Genomic DNA, 21,121 nt, shown 5'->3' on the forward strand with positions numbered 1-21,121 from the left:
GTTAACGTCCCTCATCCTTCGTCTGTCCATTTTTGTGCTTCTCTGTTTGCCCTCAGTTTCTCTGTTTACACTGAAGCTCATTAAACTTCACTCTCCTACAGATAAAAGCATTAAAGAGAAATGCTTCCTCTGTCCTAGGAGCCGCTGTTGCCTCTTTTACACAGCTGGGTCAAAGCAGGACTGTTGCACCTTTCATTGAGTCTCTGTGCTGTGCATAAAATCTATGAAGGTGTAAGACTGTACAGTGCATCAAAGGTGGTGCAGAGAAGGGTGTTTGTTGCAGAATTAGAGCCTGATTGAAAAAGGATCATAGTGCTTCTTTCCTGATTCAGAGCCAGTAATTTCATACAGCGGTCCCACACATATTTCCCAAAGGACACGTCCCTTCTTTAGTTGTAATTACTGTCGGCGTGTGGGAAACCAACGTACTTCTGCCAGACTCCCATTTCAGTACCATGGTTTAAGACACCACATGTCACACAACCTCTCTGCACGACTGTTTTGGCTTCGTTTTGCACCGCAAACATTCTCGCATGAGGAACGAAGACCTGTGTTAAAAGGTCTGCTCTGGAAAAGTGAAGGGTCATGCTGCAGAAGCTGCAACCGAGTCACACCGCCCACACACACACACACACACACACACACACACACACACACACACACACACACACACACACACACACACACACACGCACACACACGCACACACACAAGCACGCACACAAAGTGGCCAGAGAAGAATAGCTCAATTCTTTTACAGTATATCCAGTTTTCACCATGCAGAACAAACCAGCTGTGTTTGAAATACTGTGTTAGAAACTGAAATCCCGAGTACAAGTGTGTGCATGTGGATCAGAGCCACTTGAAAAGGCCAGTATTTAGTAAAGAACCTGACAATTGACCTATTTTTTCTTTCTAGACGTGATTAAACTTAATTTCTTTGGTTTATCGTAAAGCTGATGATCAGCACAGACCTCATTCTCTCAGTCTACACGAAGAACTAAACTTAGAAAACACAAACCTGGAGAAACTCGTTTAAACCTTGTTTAAAAGCTGGGTTGACGCCAATACAGGTCACAAGTTTGGGGTTGCAGCAGCTCATGTGAGTCTCTGGGGGTAATTATCACAGGCCTGCTGATCAGTGTTTTTTATTCAGGATCACTCGATGCACTCTTAACGTTTGTAAGTAACAACTTCAAAAGTTTGATATGATTGCTTTCTCTTTAAAACTTTTATTAGTGGAGCTATTAAGGATGTGTGTGTGTGTGTGTGTGTGTGTGTGTGTGTGTGTGTGTGTGTGTGTGTGTGTGTGTGTGTGTGTATGTGTGTGTGTGTGTGTGTGTGTGTGTGTGTGTGTGTGTGTGTGTGTGTGTGTGTGTGTGTAAGGGGTGGGTTGATCAAATATTTTGTAGGTTAAACCTGTCAAAAAAGGATTAAGATAGAATTAAGCGACAGATCGGTCGTTGTTCTGAACATATTCCTGTAAGTTGCTTTAAAACAAACTTGCTAAGTTGATGTTTGTGGTTGATTATCAAAGCATTCAGTCTGCAATCCTAATAAAATATGGACTAAACCCAACCTGTACAGTATTTGAGCTGCTTCTAGGGTGGATTTTGTTCAGAAAGCGTTGCAGGAACAGGTGAACCAGCTCTGAAAATGAACGTTCAATTTAAATGGGTGCGGTTTATTGATACTGGGTGTGCACCGAACTCAAGCATAATATTAAATAAGTTTGGGCTCAGTCTATTTCATGCATCTTTAGTAAACCAGGTAATGTTAAACTGAGAAATTGATTATTAATACAATTCTGAACGAAACCCCAAGAGGTTGAGACAACCGGCCTTTTAAAAGCAGCTCTGCATAACAACAAAACTACAAAAAGAACACAAACAGCTAGCATGGAGGTGTTCTCGACAGAAGCAGTCATTGTTTTTACAGGTTACCTTGTTTTCTGTGACTTTTCCCGATGGTTTTTTGAAGAAAGAGGTTCTGGCCGTGAAAAAATACTCTTCGGAGTCCTCCTCCAAGCTGCTGTAGCCACTGCTCATCGTGCTATTCCACGTCATTTGCGGGGAAAACCTCTTGACTCAAAATCGACCGCATTAAACCCCCCCCCAAAAAAATTAAATAGTTGTTAGCTTGAAATCAACTCCAGAAGAGAGAAGACACGTCTGTTTGACAATGTTAGCTTAGTGTCTTAAAATCCGCTCCACGCTGTCCGAACCTCCCTTCCTCTTCTCCGTTCAGTCCACCCGCATGGTTCAAAACCAATTTACAGCTTCTCATTTAATAAACCACGTATCTATTGTCCTTTTTCGAAAAAAAAAAGAGAAGTCTTAACTTTTAAACACTCTTTAGAGGCAACGAATGAAATCCGTCAGAGCGCGTTTCACAGAGTCCACCCTCCCTGTTGCCCCCGCTGAATGTATGGCTTAACTTTTCTGTGACAGCTGGGCTACAGTAAGGCCACGCCCACTACAAAAGTCACTGGTGCCAACAAATCAGCAGTGTCGCGTTCAGTGACGTAACGCTAAATACAACTCACCAACCAATCAGTGCTTTGAATGTCAGTTCAAGTGAAATGTTGGTTTACGTTGTAGAACAATGATGACTGATGAGCAAATAATGAAAAAACACTGAATGATATATTTTACAGTCTTATTTTTCATCTTTCCAAAATATACCTTTAGAAATAAGCACTGAAACATGGGAAAAGGGAAGAATAAATATATGGCATGCCAAATATATGTGACTGAATATGACTGATTAAGAAAATCATATTCTATAGATTTAAAAACTACTGATGATAAACATATGACAGCAGTGAGGAGTATGTTTCTATTATCAGGATGTAGTAACGCAACGTCTTGGCAACATCATAAAGTTTGTACACTGCCCTGGGCGCAATTACACAACAACCGATGAATAAGAATTGCATTGGCAGATGTATGAATACGCTCATCAGTGGATTCTTCTATTTTTCCTGCTTGTAAATACCAGCAGTGCATTCACTGAGCCATAAAAACCCTACAAATAACACATAATGGCCAATAAAACAGACAGACAGACAGACAGACAGACAGACAGACAGACAGACAGACAGACAGACAGACAGACAGACAGACAGACAGACAGACAGACAGGCAGAGCATGTCCTTGATCTTTACTGTATCACTATATTAGTTTGTGATTCAGTTGGTGAGGTAGGAGTTCAACCCTATCTCCTCCAGTTTGTCCAGTAATATGTGAGGTGGAATGATTTTCAATAAGTCTCATCAAAATGACTTTATAAACTTTGAAAGATATATTACAACAAGTTTCGCACTTGCATTTTTTACTTTCTGCCGACATTTAAGGTACTCTAGGGTAAAATGAGAAGTCAGCCTAAACCTCAGTAAACCCCAAAACCTTCAAACACTATAGTCAGCCATAATCTGAAAATAAAAGGTTGGAGGTCAATTATATAGCACAGGTCAATTATATATAGCAGAGGTCAATTATATAGCAGATTACTGTAGTTCTAAAGACACACAGACGACTAAATACTACCTTAAGTGTTTGTTAATTATTAGGGTCAATGAACACTCCTCACTAGGTTTTTAGACATTCCAAGATTTCCACAGGGGTGGTTGCAGTGTCTCTTACTGGCAGGTAATTTTCTATTGCATTCACCTTATTTGAATCTTATCTTTGTAGCAACCACTATGCCAAAAACTGCAGCAGGCACTTTTAATGAATGTAATGTGTTTTTGATTTTTTCCATTTTTTCCCATTTTTTATTTGCATTAAATGTTTCATGAGCAAAGAACTAAGGCGCTCCTGCTATAAAGAGGATAATAAACCTTTTTGTTACGTTTTGAATTATTAATGTGTGATAATTAGCCAGAGCCCCAAAAAGAGATAGTAAATAGTGTTTTTGGTCTGCAGTGCTGGCACCGGTCCATGGGCCAATTGGTACTGGGCCACAGAAACAAAGCATAACTTACATTATTTCCTTTTAATTTATTATCTGATTCTGAATGATGTTTCGTTTTGAATACTGTAATTATGAGATTCTCTCTGCTACATCTGTTGCTCTTGACGCTTGTCAAGATGCTTGCCTCAGTCACATGGCTACCTTTTTGAAAAGGCCATTCCGTCCGGTAACACAGAATACATTACCTAGAAATTTAAACTCCCAAACTAGAAAATTGAACAAAAAACAAACTTCTTTGGAAAGTTTCTTTGAGCAGAGTAAAAGAGCCAGTGAGCAAACAGAAGAAGAACCTACAAAGAAAAAGAAAGCTGCAAAATATTAGTTTTTATCCAGGTGGTAACATTTTATTTTGTTGTGTTTATCCAACACTTCTTAATGGCTGGTCTGTGAAAATATTGTATGACGTTAAACAGGTGCCTGATGCAAAATGATTGGAGTCCGCTGCCCTAAAATGTTCATTACTTGATGAAAGGAGGAGAGACGAAGCTTAGGAGGAGACCGTTTAATGTCCATTTTACCATCAGTCTAATTTTCGTTTGCTGGTTAAGATTTATAAGATATAAGGCTCAAAATAGAAACTGACAGCTGAAAAGACTATTAAAAACTTCAATACTTCAATACCAAAGCTAAATTTATTTTTCTGTGCTGTATTTCTTTTTTATTTTTTTGGAGAGTCATGCAGATGCTTGAGCTGCACAAATAAAGAGAATGTGGAAAAAAATCAGCCAAACCCTAATGAGAAGTCTCAATGTGTTGCGGTTTGGTTTTAACATAAGATATGGTTTTGGTGGTGGTATGCAGAGAATGAAAGTGTTGTTTTTTAAAGCATTTACACCTAGATTGGAGCATTAGTTCCCATCTAATGTATGCTTCTGAACTCTGGGAGGAGGCCAGGGTCCACATTCAAACTAAGAACTTGTTTGCTGGGAATTGAAGGCAATGACCACACTACCACCTGAATATACTAGCAATATATAATCAATACATTGACTATACTGATTTACAGCTGATACTAACCCTGGTGGTGGATACTACATCTGCATGACAGATGTAGAAATAGCTGGAGCCAAGATAACATCCTGCCAATATGTGCGTCTTCATGCCAGCCTCCAGCTCAGAGCAACACCGTTCCCCTCATTTTACATCCATTTTACTACAGTTACTCTTATATTGGTGAGTAATCCTGTTCATATTCAGTCAGACTTGGGCTGTGTGGTGTTGGTATACAGTATGTCTGGGGGGATTGGTGAGCTGGTCTGAGTTAAATAGTCCAGGAATGGTTTCCATTCTAATCCATGACTGTTTGGAGGTTGTTGTTTTTTTAAACTCACGTTATTTCAATAAAATCAGTTTTGGCACTTTATTGTGTTTAAAAGTGCTAATAAATGCAGCCTGTGTGCTAGTATTTTATAGCATATATAAGATATATAAAACACGTTCAAATTTTGCATATAAAATACGTTCAGTAGATCATTAAAGTGAGTTTATGTGGTTGTAAAATGGAGTTTACTCATTTCTTCAGGGGGTGGTCTTTCATATCGCAGCATCACAGCCCAACAACTGTTATCTATTAATTTCAATCGACAATTAAGAATGTTGGTTAAAGGATCTCAGCATCACAGGTTAATTTGAGTGAAAGTCCCAAATATATACAATATATATACAGTACATACAAAAGGTTAAACTACGAGATGAAATCTGTGGTGTATCTGCACTAAATCAACCCAAACCCACACACAAACACATGCACACATGCATCAACTATGGGAACAAGTAGAGCACATGCTGGGAGCCTTTTAGGCACACAGGCTCTAATTTAAAACCAGATGCCAAAAATAAATATGGCACGTCCGGGGCAGCCAAACCGCCATCTTATCCGTTAAAATACAGTACAGATCCATTCAAGATGCCCACAAGACACAGATAAGAAGGTATTTCACCTCATTGTCCTGAAATGGTCCCTTATAATACAGATGGAAGGCTATAAAAATGCTTATTAAATTGTGCACGGACATTCACCATAATGTTTTTTTTAAATTTTGACATGGAAACAAAAATCTGAAATTTTTTTCAAGTTATTTTTAATTAGAAAGTGAAATGGTGTATAATCTACAACCATCTGCTGGATTGAACCCATAAAATAGCTATATTGTCAGTATTTACTGCTCATAATAAGTCATTCTTCCATTTTCTTGATCGCTTATCCTGCTCAGGGTCACAGTGGTCTGGAGCCAATCTCTGCTGGCACTGGGCGGGTCCTGGGGTTCATCCTGGACAACTCCTCAATTTATCACAGGGCCAAATGACAGGCAAACAACCATTCACAATCCCATTCATGTCTATGGGTAATTAGCAGATACCAGTGTACCTATATTGCATGTTTTGAATGGTGGGGAAAAAAACTGCTGAACCCAGGCAGAACCCAGGATGTTCTAGTTGTAAGGCAACAGCACTACTCACTATGCCCTGCTCACAATCAGATATTTTTAATAACTTGTAGTGCTACAACAAAAGAGACTGCAAATGTTCCATCTTTTATCTGGATCTATTTGACATATTTGCCCCACGTTGAGTAGCTGACTGTGACAGAACATAGAACAAAGAACATATAGTAGAGGTGGAGCATAGAACACAGAGCACAGTGGTGAGGTAGTGAATAAATACACAGCTCTACACAGATGACCAGAAACCCTGATGCTGTTGTGATCACATAGCAGAGGATATCCTGAATATGACTACAAAGAGTAAAAAAAATGAAAATGTGGACACTTGATCGATAGAACCAATTTGATTCACTTCAGTGCATCCAGCCAGATCCTGTTTGGGCCCTACTGATTTTGATCTGGTTATAAACTTCATCTCCAGTTAGCTAAACCCATTAATCATCAAAGATAAATCATCAAAGATGATTATTGGGTCTAGCTAATTGATTAGTCCGTAAAGCTGGAATTCTGCGACAATGTTGGCCGACCGCTGTTTAACCCCTACCAGTCAACTTCTGAACTGATATTATGATTTTGAGGGAAAATAAGATTCAAAAAATAAAACTAATTCCAGTGGCACATCTTTGACTTTGCTCTGTTTACTATTATTTCATTACCTTGATGTCTTTTCTCTCTGTCCACCATATCTCTAGTAGCAAACAGAGCAAACAAGAAATAAAACAAATAAACAAACATTAACTGGTCAAAAAATATTTTGCCTTTTAAAAATAATATGAATTAAAATAGAATATTTTCACCAGAGGAGTCATTTCAGACTTGGAAACGTCAGAAATACCTTGACTATGGGGTAAAATTACTTGTACTGAAACAGGATTTCCTCCATTGGTGTCAAATGCACTAGCACACACACACACGCATGCACGCACGCACGCACGCACGCGCACACACACACACACACACACACACACACACACACACACGCACACACACACACACAATTCAACAGACTGATGATGAGGTAGGAGCATGTGAAAGACCAGAAACATTTTCTCCAACATGACTTTTTACCCTCAATATTAGGAGTTTCTTCATCCGACTGGGCAGAGAGCCATTCCATCACATACGTGTCAGTCCTGTCACTGGAGTTAATCTGTTGCCCAGCCTCTCTGGCCTGGAGCCAGTCTGGTTAAACATCATCAACATTCCTTCGTACTAACACCAGATACTACATTGTTCACATGGGGGCAAAAAGTAAATGACAGGATGATGAAACAATCATGGTGTGTGTGGTATTTTATATTCTGGTTAAGAGTCCAATCTAAATTAAAACACATTCCACAATTGTTCCCACTACGTCCAGCATTTGTGAGACAAAATCTGCTGACTAATGCTCAAAAACTACAGATGTACAGCAACAACTAGTGACGATGTGCAACAAAAAGCAAAAAATGTACTTCTTACAACTCTTAAAAACAGCTTTCCTCCATCTTTTAAGTAGTCCTGCATAAATAAAGTTCCACTAAACAATTGTATAGGTTGTGGAACATTCATATTTTGATAAAGGAGCTCAAGCTCCGACAATCGTTCGGTCTCTGGAATATTCTTTTTGTTACGTAATTGTGTGCTAACTTGACATATTTGATGGATCCTTTACTCTAATTAAACACTAACTATATATAGAGAAATGTATTTAAAAGTAAATTAGAAAAGCAGTGATGGAGAGAGAATGGGTTGAGGCAGAGGAATGTTGGGTGGTGGTTCGTGAAGGCAGCTCTGCAGACGTACGCAGTTAAATTACCTGCATTCCAAAGTAGGGGTTGGTCCTCATGTGACTGACAGAAATCAGTCCCCGCTGACTTATTTTGAGATATTCTCACTTTTATTTTATCAAAATATAATTCATGATGTAAATCTTAATAATCGTAACAACTAATATGATGGTTTTCATGGACCGTACATGTAATCTATACACTAATTACACCAGTTGTTTTATTTGAAAACTAATAATTTGGTTGTTTTCATTTACAAAATTATACACACAAAAAAAAACTCAGATAGAAAGGTTTCAGACAGAATGTTACTTCAGAAAAAGCACAGTGTAAAAATTTTGGATGCTGTCAAAAATAAAAGACATTGTTCTTTAATTGAAAAGATTTATTCATGTAAGGTTTGAGCTACTTATTCACGACTTGTCAAACAAATTTCAGTTTTTACAACTATCGTTTGTTGTCCAGTGTCCGTCCTCGTACACGTAAACTGACCTTCGGACATTGAGATGAATTTCTGACAGATTTTGTCCATCGATCACTGAGCTTTCGCAAAACTGAAATAGAGCCCTGACTCCACCGACCTTCTTTGGTATGGAAACTTGTATATGACCTGGAAGAGTTTTCAAATGACTCCTTAGTAACAGGGAACTATGGGCTGATTTATTCTAGATAACCAATTTAACAGATGATAACTGTGTTTGTTACTGGTCCCACTCTAATAAAGTCATGGTCCAATCTTTATTTCAAAGAGATAAACATCCAGTCTGTCAGTGCAGACTATTTAATTAAAGATTCAAGGAGGGGTTTTATCCTCCTGTTATGTCTATTTTTACTCCCTTTGGGGAAAAATGTTTCTGCAGCTGAAGGTCTGGTTAAAGATTAATCCAGTTTCAAAGCAGCCGGAGGCTCCAGTAGACCGCCATTCCACCTGATGCTTACATGCATCCCCGGTGATGACACTTTAATGAGATAGAGCAGCATCAAAACACCAAACGAGGCCTACAGATGACTTAAAGCTTAATCTTATCATCCCTGTTGCATCCATGTGTTTATAACTTAAGACGGATGTGGTTATTTTCCTTTTTAGATTCTTGTGAGTTTGAATAACTTTAACATTAGAACAGGTTTTTTTTATATGAATGTTTTCCTATACTTTCTCTTTTTAAATTGCAAAAATGTAACAGAAAAAGTGTGAGAAATAGAGTGCTGTAGGAGAAACTTTGTGTTTACCTACTCAAATGAAGTCTTAATGCAGTGAAATTACCTGCAAAGTAAATGTAGAGCCATGGTTAGAAGCAAATTCACACAATGTCAGCATGCAAAGCACTGAATGGTATGACTTTAGCTATTTAGCCTTAGGTATTCTCCATTCACAGCTCTGCATTAGTTGTGCATGTGTTGTGTTGTGTAGCACAATGTGGCTAGATTTGCCTTTAGAGGCTTGAATGACGCTCTGGTTGGGAGGGGAGGTGTAAATAAGTGTGGTGAGTGAGAAGTCATACTCAGTGAGAGGTTAGGGCAAAGGGTGAAAGGGAGGAAAGGTAAGGAATGTGCCATATTTTAAAAAAAAACCCCAAAAATGGCAGATGCAGAGGAGGGATTGACCCGAGGCTACCGTGACATCATTTATGTAAGATGCTGTTACCTTGTGCAGGTAAGACCGAGAAAGGGGTTGAAACAAGAGACTCTTTGCATTTAGGAACAGATGTGTAAGTGGGGTGTGTGTCTATTTATTAAGCTGGTGTGTGTGTGTGTGTGTGTGTGTGTGTGTGTGTGTGTGTGTGTTTGGTCTCTAATTATAGGCAGCAGTAGGAATAAAAATAGAGGTTGGTGGCTGGGTTTAAAACTACTTTCAGCATGAGAAACAAGGCTTACGATTGGAAATAAAGTTTAACAACACCGAATTGGTGAAATAAGTCTGAACAGCCAGCCAGTTGCTTTTCCTTATCCTATCTATCAAATCAGACATGTTGGATAGCTGCTAAAGGGGTCAGTAGTAACAGATTACATGTAATCTGGATTATATGATTGTGAAACATATGACAATCAAGCCAGAACACATTTTTGAAAAGCCACACGTAAACGGGGAATTTCTGAAAAGGTTTTTACCGAATATGTCTTCAATTTTGAACATGGTGTCTTAATGCTTTGTCTTACAAGAACAAAGTCTCTATGTGGCCTTTAGATTGCAAAATAACAACAACAGAAACTTGCACAAAAGAACAAGCATCCCACATGGTTTATGTTACCACTACTGACTGAGTCATTTGGTTTGACTGAATGCAGAATGAACGTGTAAAATGCATTACAATGAAACTTTTGACATGTTAAAAGACAAGGAAAGACATTTAGTTGAAGATGCAATCAGATCAAAGTATTGTTAAGCATTAAGTCAAAGTCTGTATTCAGTAATAGATTATTCATCAGATTCTGGGTGCCTGTAAACTCAGTTAAACGCCACGGGATGAGAAACTTCGCCAACAACAGTTACTGATGGGTAATTGTTACAGTACAGCCTCTTTAGACAATGTTCGCACTGACCAACTACCCGACTGTGATCTGGGAACAGTTACACTAATAGAGAAAAGACAAAGCCTAAAGGGGTAAACAACAACACACACAATCAGAGACATATCCATTTGAATGGAGAGCAAAAGCAGATGCGCCGCTTGATAATGTTCAAACAGGAAAAAGCATTGTCAGACGTAGGTAATCCTTGAATACCTGTGAGGATACGTGTGTGTGTGTGTGTGTGTGTGTGTGTGTGTGTGTGTGTGTGTGTGTGTGTGTGTGTGTGTGTGTGTGTGTGTGTGTGTGTGTGTGTGTGTGTGTGTGTACTCCTTTGTTTTGGTGTTACAGGTGTTAAATATCAGACCTAAGCCTCAGGTTGCCTCGGGAACTCTGGAACTGATCCAAAAATTGCATTAAAACGTTTTCCGTGTAGATTTTCATGCCTGAGAGTGCGTGCAGGGATTGGCAGTGTACGTGTGGAGTTTAGATACTGATATATTTTGTAAGAGTGTGTGTGAATGTGTGCGAGTGTGTGCAAGTGTGTCCCACCATCCTGTGTTTCTCCTGGAGGCCCAGTGAATCATCCTGACAGACTAAACACTGAGCGTCTTGTGATCAAAGAGCAGAGGAATACCGTCAGAGGAGAACACACCACCTCGGTGTATCACATAATCACAGACACACCACGAGAGGAGTGGGGATGTAGGCCTCCATTCAAACCCTTCAGCCCTGGGGGGTTTCCACTGCAGCGGAGGGGGCAGGATTACGTGGCTGTTGATGGTCAGAGAGGGTGTGGCAGCATGATAGGAGATGGAACGGTCGAGACTTCAGTTTACTCTAGCAGATTAATATTAAGATCTTAAAAAGCAGAAAACAAAAAAGGTGCTGTCTTTTTTTTTGTTAGATAAAAGCTATGGAATTTAGAAAATGTTTATGTGATTTTTTTTTAATGTTTTCATTGTTTTCTTTATGGTTTGATCCACGTTTAAATAAACTCTCAAGAAATGCAGCCAGATACATCAATTCACTGGGAGCTAACAAACAAAAGCAAGAAAACAAAAAACTTGCAGGCCATTTTTTCAGTTTTCTTAAGACTTTGTTTGGTCTCAATCAAAAAAAAAAAACCTTAAAAACTGAATTTTTCTAAATTTCACTAATTTTTTTGGGCAATGAAAAAGGAAACAACCCTTATTTCAATTTCGACTTTTGAATTTTAAAGTGAAAAACTGATTGTTCATATTTGTTTCTCACACAAGAATCAAATTTCCAAAGATAAATGGACTGAAAAATTGGCATACAATAGGGATTTTGTTGGATCACAATTTCCTCAATATTGCTAGATATTCAACATTTTCCTTAATGATGCAAAAACTACTGAACTGATTCCCAGCACAATTTGTGGAGGTGAACGGACCCCAAAACCATACTGGCATATCTGGTCTTATAAAGCTGTGTGCTTAGACTATTCTTAGTCTAACATTGATAGGAGAACAGAAACTGAATATAAATAGGGACAGGAAAAAAAAAACAGAACTGGTCCAGACCTGTAGAATGTTTGATAGTCTTGATAACGGCAACCAAAGACAAACAATAAATAAACCGCAAAGGCCCTGCATGCCTTTTCTAGACTCCACATAGACGAAAGAAAGAAAGAAAGATTAAAGTTTGGTTAAAAATCAGCTCACCCTGTACTTCTTAGGGGCCCCCAAATTCCTAATCCCACCCTGGCAGGGAGGTGATGCAGGATAAATCAATCTCACCTCACTAAATCCACTTTCTAGCTTTACATGAATATTTATATTCAGATCCAAAGAACACATGCAGGCAAGATTTTTCTGACTGATCAGATTTTTATGAGCCAAGGTTCATCTTGAGGAAATTGCCCTTTCATAAATACAGAATATTTTATCTCTAAATATGATATTGAATTACTGAAACGAGGCAAGAAGCCGGCCCAAACACACAGTTAAAGGTAACTGTTTCACAGCAGCAGAACATGAAACAGAGGTGTGAGAGAGGCGTGCACACACACACACACACACACACACACACACACACACACACACACACACACACACACACACACACACACACACACACACACACACACACACACACGCACAGCTTAATTCAATTCTAAGAGATTTACTGAGATAAGATTTTCCGACGCTGCCAAAAGATCTCTGTTCAACAACGTCTCTCCTTATCCAGACTTTATCCAAACTCTGATTCCAATAATGTCCAATCAAAGTTTTTATATAATCAAATTTAAAAACTCAGTGAGCAGAAAGAACTCTAATTTAGGGAAGTAACTAGGAATATCTGGAGGGTAATTGTTAAAAAAAACAGTAATCTTTTTTGTTTCTTCCCATGTCTCCTCTGTCTTTTGTTGCCTTCAATCTGAGTTCTTTCAACCGACGGTGTGTCTGTGTATTCGACATTAAAGTTATCAGTGTCTCACTGCATTCAGGTTGAATGAATGGTGAATGTGTGTCATTTACAGTGAGGCTGGTCAGTATCTGAGGCTGCGATCCACCAGCCCAGATAAAGGCAGGATCCAAGATAAAACCTAACAAACAAGACATAGAACAGAGGCTGCACTGTCGTGTCCCACCCTGATACACATCTATGTTTTCCTCTCAACCTCCCACAGGCTAAGCAGGAAAATGACTTCAGTTTACATCTAGTTCTTCACTCCTGAGCAGAAAATAAAATCGTCTTAGTTTTATTCTGTGTTACAGACTAAAAAATGATGTTCATGGTTTGAAGACAAACAGCCTCCACTGTGAGATACAGATATTTTTCACAACAGAGAGGCCCTTTCTGACATCTTCAACTCTCTGTGATCAATCAGTGGAAAAGATCTAAGATTTACTGGATTCCAAGCGTATAGCTTTACAAGGCAGAACCCCAGAATCACCTCAGATCTGAAATATGCAGCAACAACAAAAGAACACAACCCACTGAAGCAGCACCTGTTAGCGTTATTCACCTGTATTCAGGTTTCTTGTGACTTAACAAATTGAAACAACCATTTGATCTCTCAGGCTTTGTTGTCATTGCTTAAGTCACAAATGTTTAGCTAATATGAGACTGGATTCATACAATGACTAAGAAAGGAGCGTCACCGGTCTAGATTTGAGAAGTCGTAGGATCTGATTTTAAACTCATGCAGACTTTCTGCAACAACAGAATGTGTAAGAACATCTGTATTATCTGTTGTTTCATAATGAAAACCAAATAGCAAAAAGCAGCATCCTTATTAAACCAAATACTAAGAATTAAAAAAAAAGATCAATTCTGGTGCAAAGTGATTTCATGTTCCTGATTTGTGAATATGTACAGTTCTGTATGTTTGTGATTGTAGTTACTATAAAAAGATTGATATGAATGATTAACCACCAAACCATATACACTCAGTACCAGCTCAGAGTTCCAGACTGCTCTGCGGAGGTGTGGGCTCAGCTGGAGTTTGCTATAATTCATCCATAAGATGCGTTCACTGCACCGCTGGCCGTGTTGGGACACGTTAGAGCCAAATCTGAGGGGCTCGTCTGTTGTCGGGAATTTAATCCGTTGGCTGGTGTCCTGTTTCTGCAACAGGCAGCTGATGATGGGGAGCTTTGTGTTTGTCGGGAGAGCATCTGACCAAGGAGTTAATCCTTCACAATCCACAAAGATTACAGTGCTGTTGTGGCTGCTGTAAGTCATATCTCTGTTCTCTTCGTTTCTCTGGAAAACCATTTAAAAATCTGATTTTCATTGAATGTGAAGTCATGAAATGTGTGATAGATCATTTGATATTTTCTGTTGGCTGTGTTTTGTGACATTGTGTGTAAATGAAGACCAGATTTTCTGAAAATACAATAATGGGAAACGTCAGTGTTGTTACATCTTGGTTATTTTTTTTTTTTTTTTTTAACATTTCTGATGTTTATTCTGTTGTTCATGCAGCAGCTCATAAACTCTCCTCTTTGCTGTGTTTAACATGTGTTATTCAGATTTTCCTTCCCACATTTGCTTTTAATTTTCACATCCAGTACATACATACCCAAACCAGAAAGAAACTGTTTGGTGTGTTTGGAATGTTTTTACAATTGAACACTGTCGCCCTTCTCAGCGGTTTCACTGTTTTTAATGAAGCAGAAGTTCAATTCTCTAAAAACCAAACGATCGTTGAAAATTAAAACCAGCCCTGGCCTGAGTGGAGTTGTGACAGTTTACACATATGTAGCGTTATAAAAAGGTTTTATGAAGTTCAGTGGTCATTTAGACTTTTGTTTGTGACCGGCCGACAAATACGCATATTTAAACTCATCGTAGCTCGGTCTTGGTATTCAACTCCGGAACTCCAGTTGTGAGTTGTGAGTTGGTTCAAATCTCCCCTATATCCACCATGTAGCGTCCCACTTTGTTTGTTTGTGGTAGGAAGTATGTTAACACACGTCTGTAGAGCTTTTTCAAATCGCATAAACTCTCAACTTCTGATAACTTTACCCAGTTCTTTGTTTGCACCGTCTTGCTTCTCATATTTCTGCAAACCTTTTTTGTAAACATGTCGAGTCCTGATAAACTTAAAGTTTTTTAACTGTTGAATATCACCCATGATATTCAACAGGTAAGAGACTACCTTGTTCGTATTTTCTTTAGCACAATAAGCAGCTGATTAAAAGATTGGATTGAAGAAGACCAAAGAGGAAGAGGAGTACGATAAGCAGATGTGGACGGTGTTTGTTCACAGGAAAAGGAAAGGCAGAATGAATCTAGATGTCGGATACGTCTGTGTAGATTCTTAGTCATCCAGGCCGAGGTAAATCAAAACGAACAAATAACAAAGCAAAGCCTTGAAATGGGTGGGAATATCAACATGAAGGTACAGAAAACCCATTCATAGAAACCAGTAGCTCCTTTTTGGATCCCACCACCTGCTGCAGCATAAGTTAGCGGACGACAGAACCCTGGACCACCAGGCCCAGAACATCCCCAACCAGAACAGAAGGAAAGGTCAAGGAGCGGAAACACATCAGGGATAACCGAACTGGTCAAAACCAACAACAAAAACAACAACTAACAGGAGATGGAAGACAAACGGAAACCCATCGTCACAAACTAGATTATTGGTGTATTAGAAAAATTCAAGAGACATGTCAGTAAATACAAGATTCCCTTACAGTTCAGACCTGGTAACACACAAAGACAGAAGATGGTCCACCACAACAACAAAAATCCTCTTAATGACAGATTATGTAACAGTTAAGATATAAAATCAACAGGGGTCAAGTACAGAAGGAAAGTGAAACCATTAAGCACGTCTTGAGTCTTAAAGTAATACGTTTCATTCTGAAGGAGATATAAAAGAAAGACAAACAAAAGGGAGTAAAGAAAGAGGAGACAAACATTTTCTCACACTGAAACATGTTTCCTCAAGTTTTACTGTGCTTTTCCTTCCTGTTTGTTGTGTGTGTGTGTGTGTGTGTGTGTGTGTGTGTGTGTGTGTGTGTCCTTGTGAGTGTGTATTTACTGAAGTGTTACCCTCACCAGGCCAATCGCCATTAATGACTAACCATAAAACCTCAGAGGGAAAACACATTAACATTCCCTCTGCTTTAAATGGGGTTTTTGTAACTCATTATATATTAATCTTGTTTCTTGCTGAATTCAGCCGAAACCATAAAGTGAACATTCCATAAAACAATATACATTAAAAATGATCTTGTTAAATGTGAGCATCATGGATCGTTGGCTATTGTTTCATGGTGTTTATTTTTATTCCAAGCATATATATAAATCACAGGATAAATAATATAAATAAATGTACTTGTAAATCATGAAACGTAAATGTTGTAAGAAATTCATAATTCTAAATCAAGTTGTTGTTCAATTAAGTAATCAAAAACAATCAAAGGGAAATAAAATATTTCACCTTAATGATGTTTCAACTATGATCAGACCTATATTCAACATTTCTATACTTTATTTTAACAAATAATGCTATTTTGATTGGTTTCCAAAAGAAAACAGTCATAATTTATACAAAAATTTGCCTTTTTTGAGATATGTAGGTTTCATTTTTTAAAACATAATAAAATCTTTTCAAACTCCATTGTGCTGACATTTCTCTAACTCCTGCTTTTGTCGTCTTTCAGACATCAGCAACCAGCTATGGTGTGAACGGGTCTCCATCATAGCCGTTAATGAGTCTCTATTACATCCAGAGAGAAAACGAACAAACATTCCTCTTTATCTCCGTTCATTCTCCTTCCCACCTCCATCATTGTTTGCTCTCCCTCTGCTTGTGTTTGTCTTTCCCAGCAGGCAGGAAGTGACCAGCTATTCTCTTAGCCCCCCGTCAATCATTTACCACCTCTCCCTTTAGCTGAACCAATCACAGGAGGGGGGGATGAACTCTGAGTCATACTGTACAGATGCTGTCATGTCCAGTTTGCCACTTTTTTTCGTCAGTATAATAAATAAATAAGAACTTGAAAAGTCCCAGTAATACAAAAATCCCGAATCCCGAGTTTAAAATTACATAATTATTGGTTGGATTTGACACTGGAGAGATTTGACTTCAAATTACAACTTAAAATGTATGTTAACAAAATCAATTCTATGTTTATGGTGATTTATATGCAAAAAATAAATTTAAAAAATGAGTCGCATGATGTATGTATGGTGGTCTGGGTCAGACAGATCCCTCAAAGTATTCATTCATTAAAGGAGAAAAATGATTTTGTATCTTAATGATGAACGATGAATCGATTTAATCCATCATTAAAATTTTATATTTTCTTTTCTCATGTATGCCTACTTAATACTTTAAAATCATCTCAAGGTTTTGGGTGAATGTGTCACTTCATGGTTTAGAAACTACATTGAGACTATCAGGTATGACTTTCACTGTATTTTGTCTTTGTTGTGCTGAAGATTCAAACCTCCTGACTGAAATCTCTGCTGATTCCATTCAACACTATTTTTAAATAAAGAGTTTGTGATTTGTCTCTCAACTGTTGTAGGCTTTCATGTCAAATCTGATTTTTTTTTTTTTCTCTGGCGTTGAGTTTGGGTTGCTGCATGTTGGTAAATGACAGAGTGGTGCCATTAATCTTCAGGTAGCTACTAACCTACTTTTTCTGGTTACTAACACAAACAGTCGCGCTGACGGGACAATGTTCCTGCGCTAGTGTTACAGCTTGCAGAGCGAATGCCCCCACGCTTTGGCCGACTGCCCCGTCAGAGTTCTGTGTGATGACTGACACGCAGAGTGTAAATCAGTTCAAAGGTTTGCACGCTCCATCCTTTTGAGTCTATAGACCCACTCTAAACACACAAAGCGCTGACATCACATCCAAAAATACACACCAGGGTAGAAGCTTTACAGACCAGGTTCCAGATTCAGGTGATTCTTATTCTGATTTTTCATTGTGAATACTCGTCACAATTATCACAGCGGTATGATGATGACTTTCTTATTGTAATGACTTTGAATAATCATTCAAAACTTTTCCATTCATCTGTATAAAAAAAGGCTTTGAAGAATTGAATATATTCTTGTACTCTTGTTGGCATCAAATATCCAATCCAATCCACTTTATATCATTGAGCAACAATGCATCACATAATACAAATTTTTTTTTTTAAAAACATCCAGGGGTCCACCACACCAACTGCTTCTGCGCTGTGACTGTTCCATTCCAGTAACAAGCTACATATGACTATTAAAATTAATGTTTGAAGATATGGCAGCTCTATTAAATATCTATTCTTCCAGATAAGTTGTACAATTAAACTGTGGTTACACTGATCCCCTAATGGTGGGATAAAATGAAGAGAACACAACAATTAAACGTCCTGATCGTGACTATCCAACGGTGATACTGACCACATAATCTCTTCCTTTTATTTTTTCGTCCTTTAAAATTCTCTCATTGGCTGACCTCCACTCTGCAGGTTCACGGTTGTCTGACCAGAATACACAGAAACACTAACACTCCTTTCATCACTTTTGCTGACATTCAGTTCGTGGATGTTCCTCGACCACAAGCCACAGACAAGCAGAAACACTGTGAGAACTGCATGTTGACATTGCTGCACTTTCAGATACTTCAGCATTTTTAAAATGAGGACAGAGAGGGAGACAGGAATAAAGGAAAAAAAAAACATTAAACTGATGAGAGGTTATTCTCTGCAGAAACCCACATTCCAAATACTTTTTTCTTTAAATATAAATGTGCAAAGTTATCAAATGAAAAATAACTCCTCCAACTTTGAAACGGCAAATACGTTTCTGTGTTTCAAGTGTCAAAAGCATGAAAATCTGTTTTTAGATTTACTTGACACTTCTTCTTTTGTTCTCAGTTTCAGTTTAGTTTTCTTAGGACTCAAGTTGACTTCTTGAGGAAATACTTTGTTTGTACTTCTAAGAACATGTAAGCGTACATTAGTGCATTAGCACTGAGGAACCGACTGACTGACTGACTGACTGACTGACTGACTGACTGACTGACTGACTGACTGACTGACTGACTGACTGACTGTGATGCAGCTGCAAACACTAAACTATATTTTTATGAAAAATAACTGACATAATGTAAAAGACCACAGCACTAGGCTCATTGGGATGAGTGTGTGTGTGTGTGTGTGTGTGTGTGTGTGTGTGTGTGTGTGTGTGTGTGTGTGTGTTGGTTTGAAATGTGCTGAGTTAATCCTCCTCATGTCAGCTGAAACAACCACATGACTGTTGATGGACGGTGGAGCCAAACCCAGAGTCACTCAGTGATGACTGGAAATATTAATGTTGGTGTTGTTGGCCTGTGGGACGTAAACACTGTAGGGCTGCGTTGAGGTTCAGGATCACGTAGCGGTATTTCAGTTTGGGTTGAAAAAAATCTATGGTGGTAATATGACGATTAAAACAGAAAGCCCCATCATTAAAATCTATTACTAATGATAGAAAAACCAGATGTTAGGAATGTGAAAGAAGATCTGAAAGAATGGATCTCCAAAGAAATGGTGATATGTTCCATTTTGTATGGTCACAGCACACATGGTGATGTCACTTTACTCAGATCTACCAACACCTACTTCCATGGCTCCAGGCATGTTCTATTATCTGGTGACTCATCATTAACTCACTCTGACATGAACACTTCCATATCATGAGTCAAACGTGTGCAGGTGATTGAACACTTTACATATCTTTTACTTCCTGTAAGGGAAATAACTGCATGCATGCACACACACACACACACACACACACACACACACACACACACACACACACACACACACACACACACACACACACACACACACACACACACACACACACACACACACACACACACACACACACACACACACACACACACACACACACACACACACACACACACACACACACACACAGTCATAACACAATGTAAGAGAAGAGAGGAAAAAGAGTGTGATTGAGTCAGCAGTCCTTGGTCCTCACTCCTGTGTGTGTGTGTGTGTGTGTGTGTGTGTGTGTGTGTGTGTGTGTGTGTGTGTGTGTGTGTGTGTGTGTGTGTGTGTGTGTACTGTTAAATCACCCACTCAGCCCAACAACACACACACAGAGTCTGCTGTGGTCTGAATAAATACTCGAACATGAACCAGACTTGCTACATAACCAACTGCTGAACTTACACCCCGGTGTTAGTGAGTGATGCATTATGGGTGTGTGCACTGACTTGGGGTCCAAAGTTTTGACAAAGCTCTCTGGAATTTAACACATTAGAGAAAGAATACTACAGCTCAGTCATGTTTTTATCACCTCTCTGTTCATGCTTAACAATCTGAATAAGAAATGCAGCATTAAGTGCAACAATTCAAGATTTTACTCCTATTATCTAACGGTATTATCTATCTTTTCAGAAAAAAGAATAAGTCACAAAAGTGTTTGTCTTCATTTAGTTTGCTTTGTCCAAACAAAGGTAAAAAATTTAAAACATGAATAAAGTCATAAAATAATCATAAGTAACACATATGAATAACATTAAACAAGGTTGAGGATGTTTGATATATTAGCCAAAAATATTTCCCTTTATTAATCAAACATTAACTATTTACTCTACCCTGCCGTCTAATGCTGCTTTTCTTACTGTTCTCATCTGTTGCCAAAAAAAAAAATCTCAGTCCACGTGGAATGTACACTATTGTAAAAAAAAAACACACAACAAAACAAAAAACTCCTCGCCCACTGCAGGACAATTTATTTGAGTACACTTCCCTCAGGTGGTGAAATGATGTACTACACTGATACCGCAGAGGACAGCAATTTAATCATGTTTGCGTTTTATACTAAAATGGATGAAAAATGATTTATGATTATTAATTCTGTGAATGTTGATGAAAATCATGCGATGCTAGAGAAAGCTGCAGACCATGTTAAGTTTTTG

The 21,121-nt window shown here is 38.5% G+C and overlaps 1 protein-coding gene across 1 annotated transcript in view; it reads right to left on the reverse strand.

Annotated features, from left to right (window-relative positions):
- rassf3 (Ras association domain family member 3) overlaps positions 1-21,121 on the reverse strand; it is a 58,922-nt gene that overhangs the window by 27,545 nt on the left and 10,256 nt on the right. The window lies entirely within an intron of this gene.

This window comes from Antennarius striatus, chromosome 22 (genome assembly GCF_040054535.1).
Source record: "Antennarius striatus isolate MH-2024 chromosome 22, ASM4005453v1, whole genome shotgun sequence".
Classification (NCBI taxonomy): Eukaryota; Metazoa; Chordata; class Actinopteri; order Lophiiformes; family Antennariidae; genus Antennarius; species Antennarius striatus.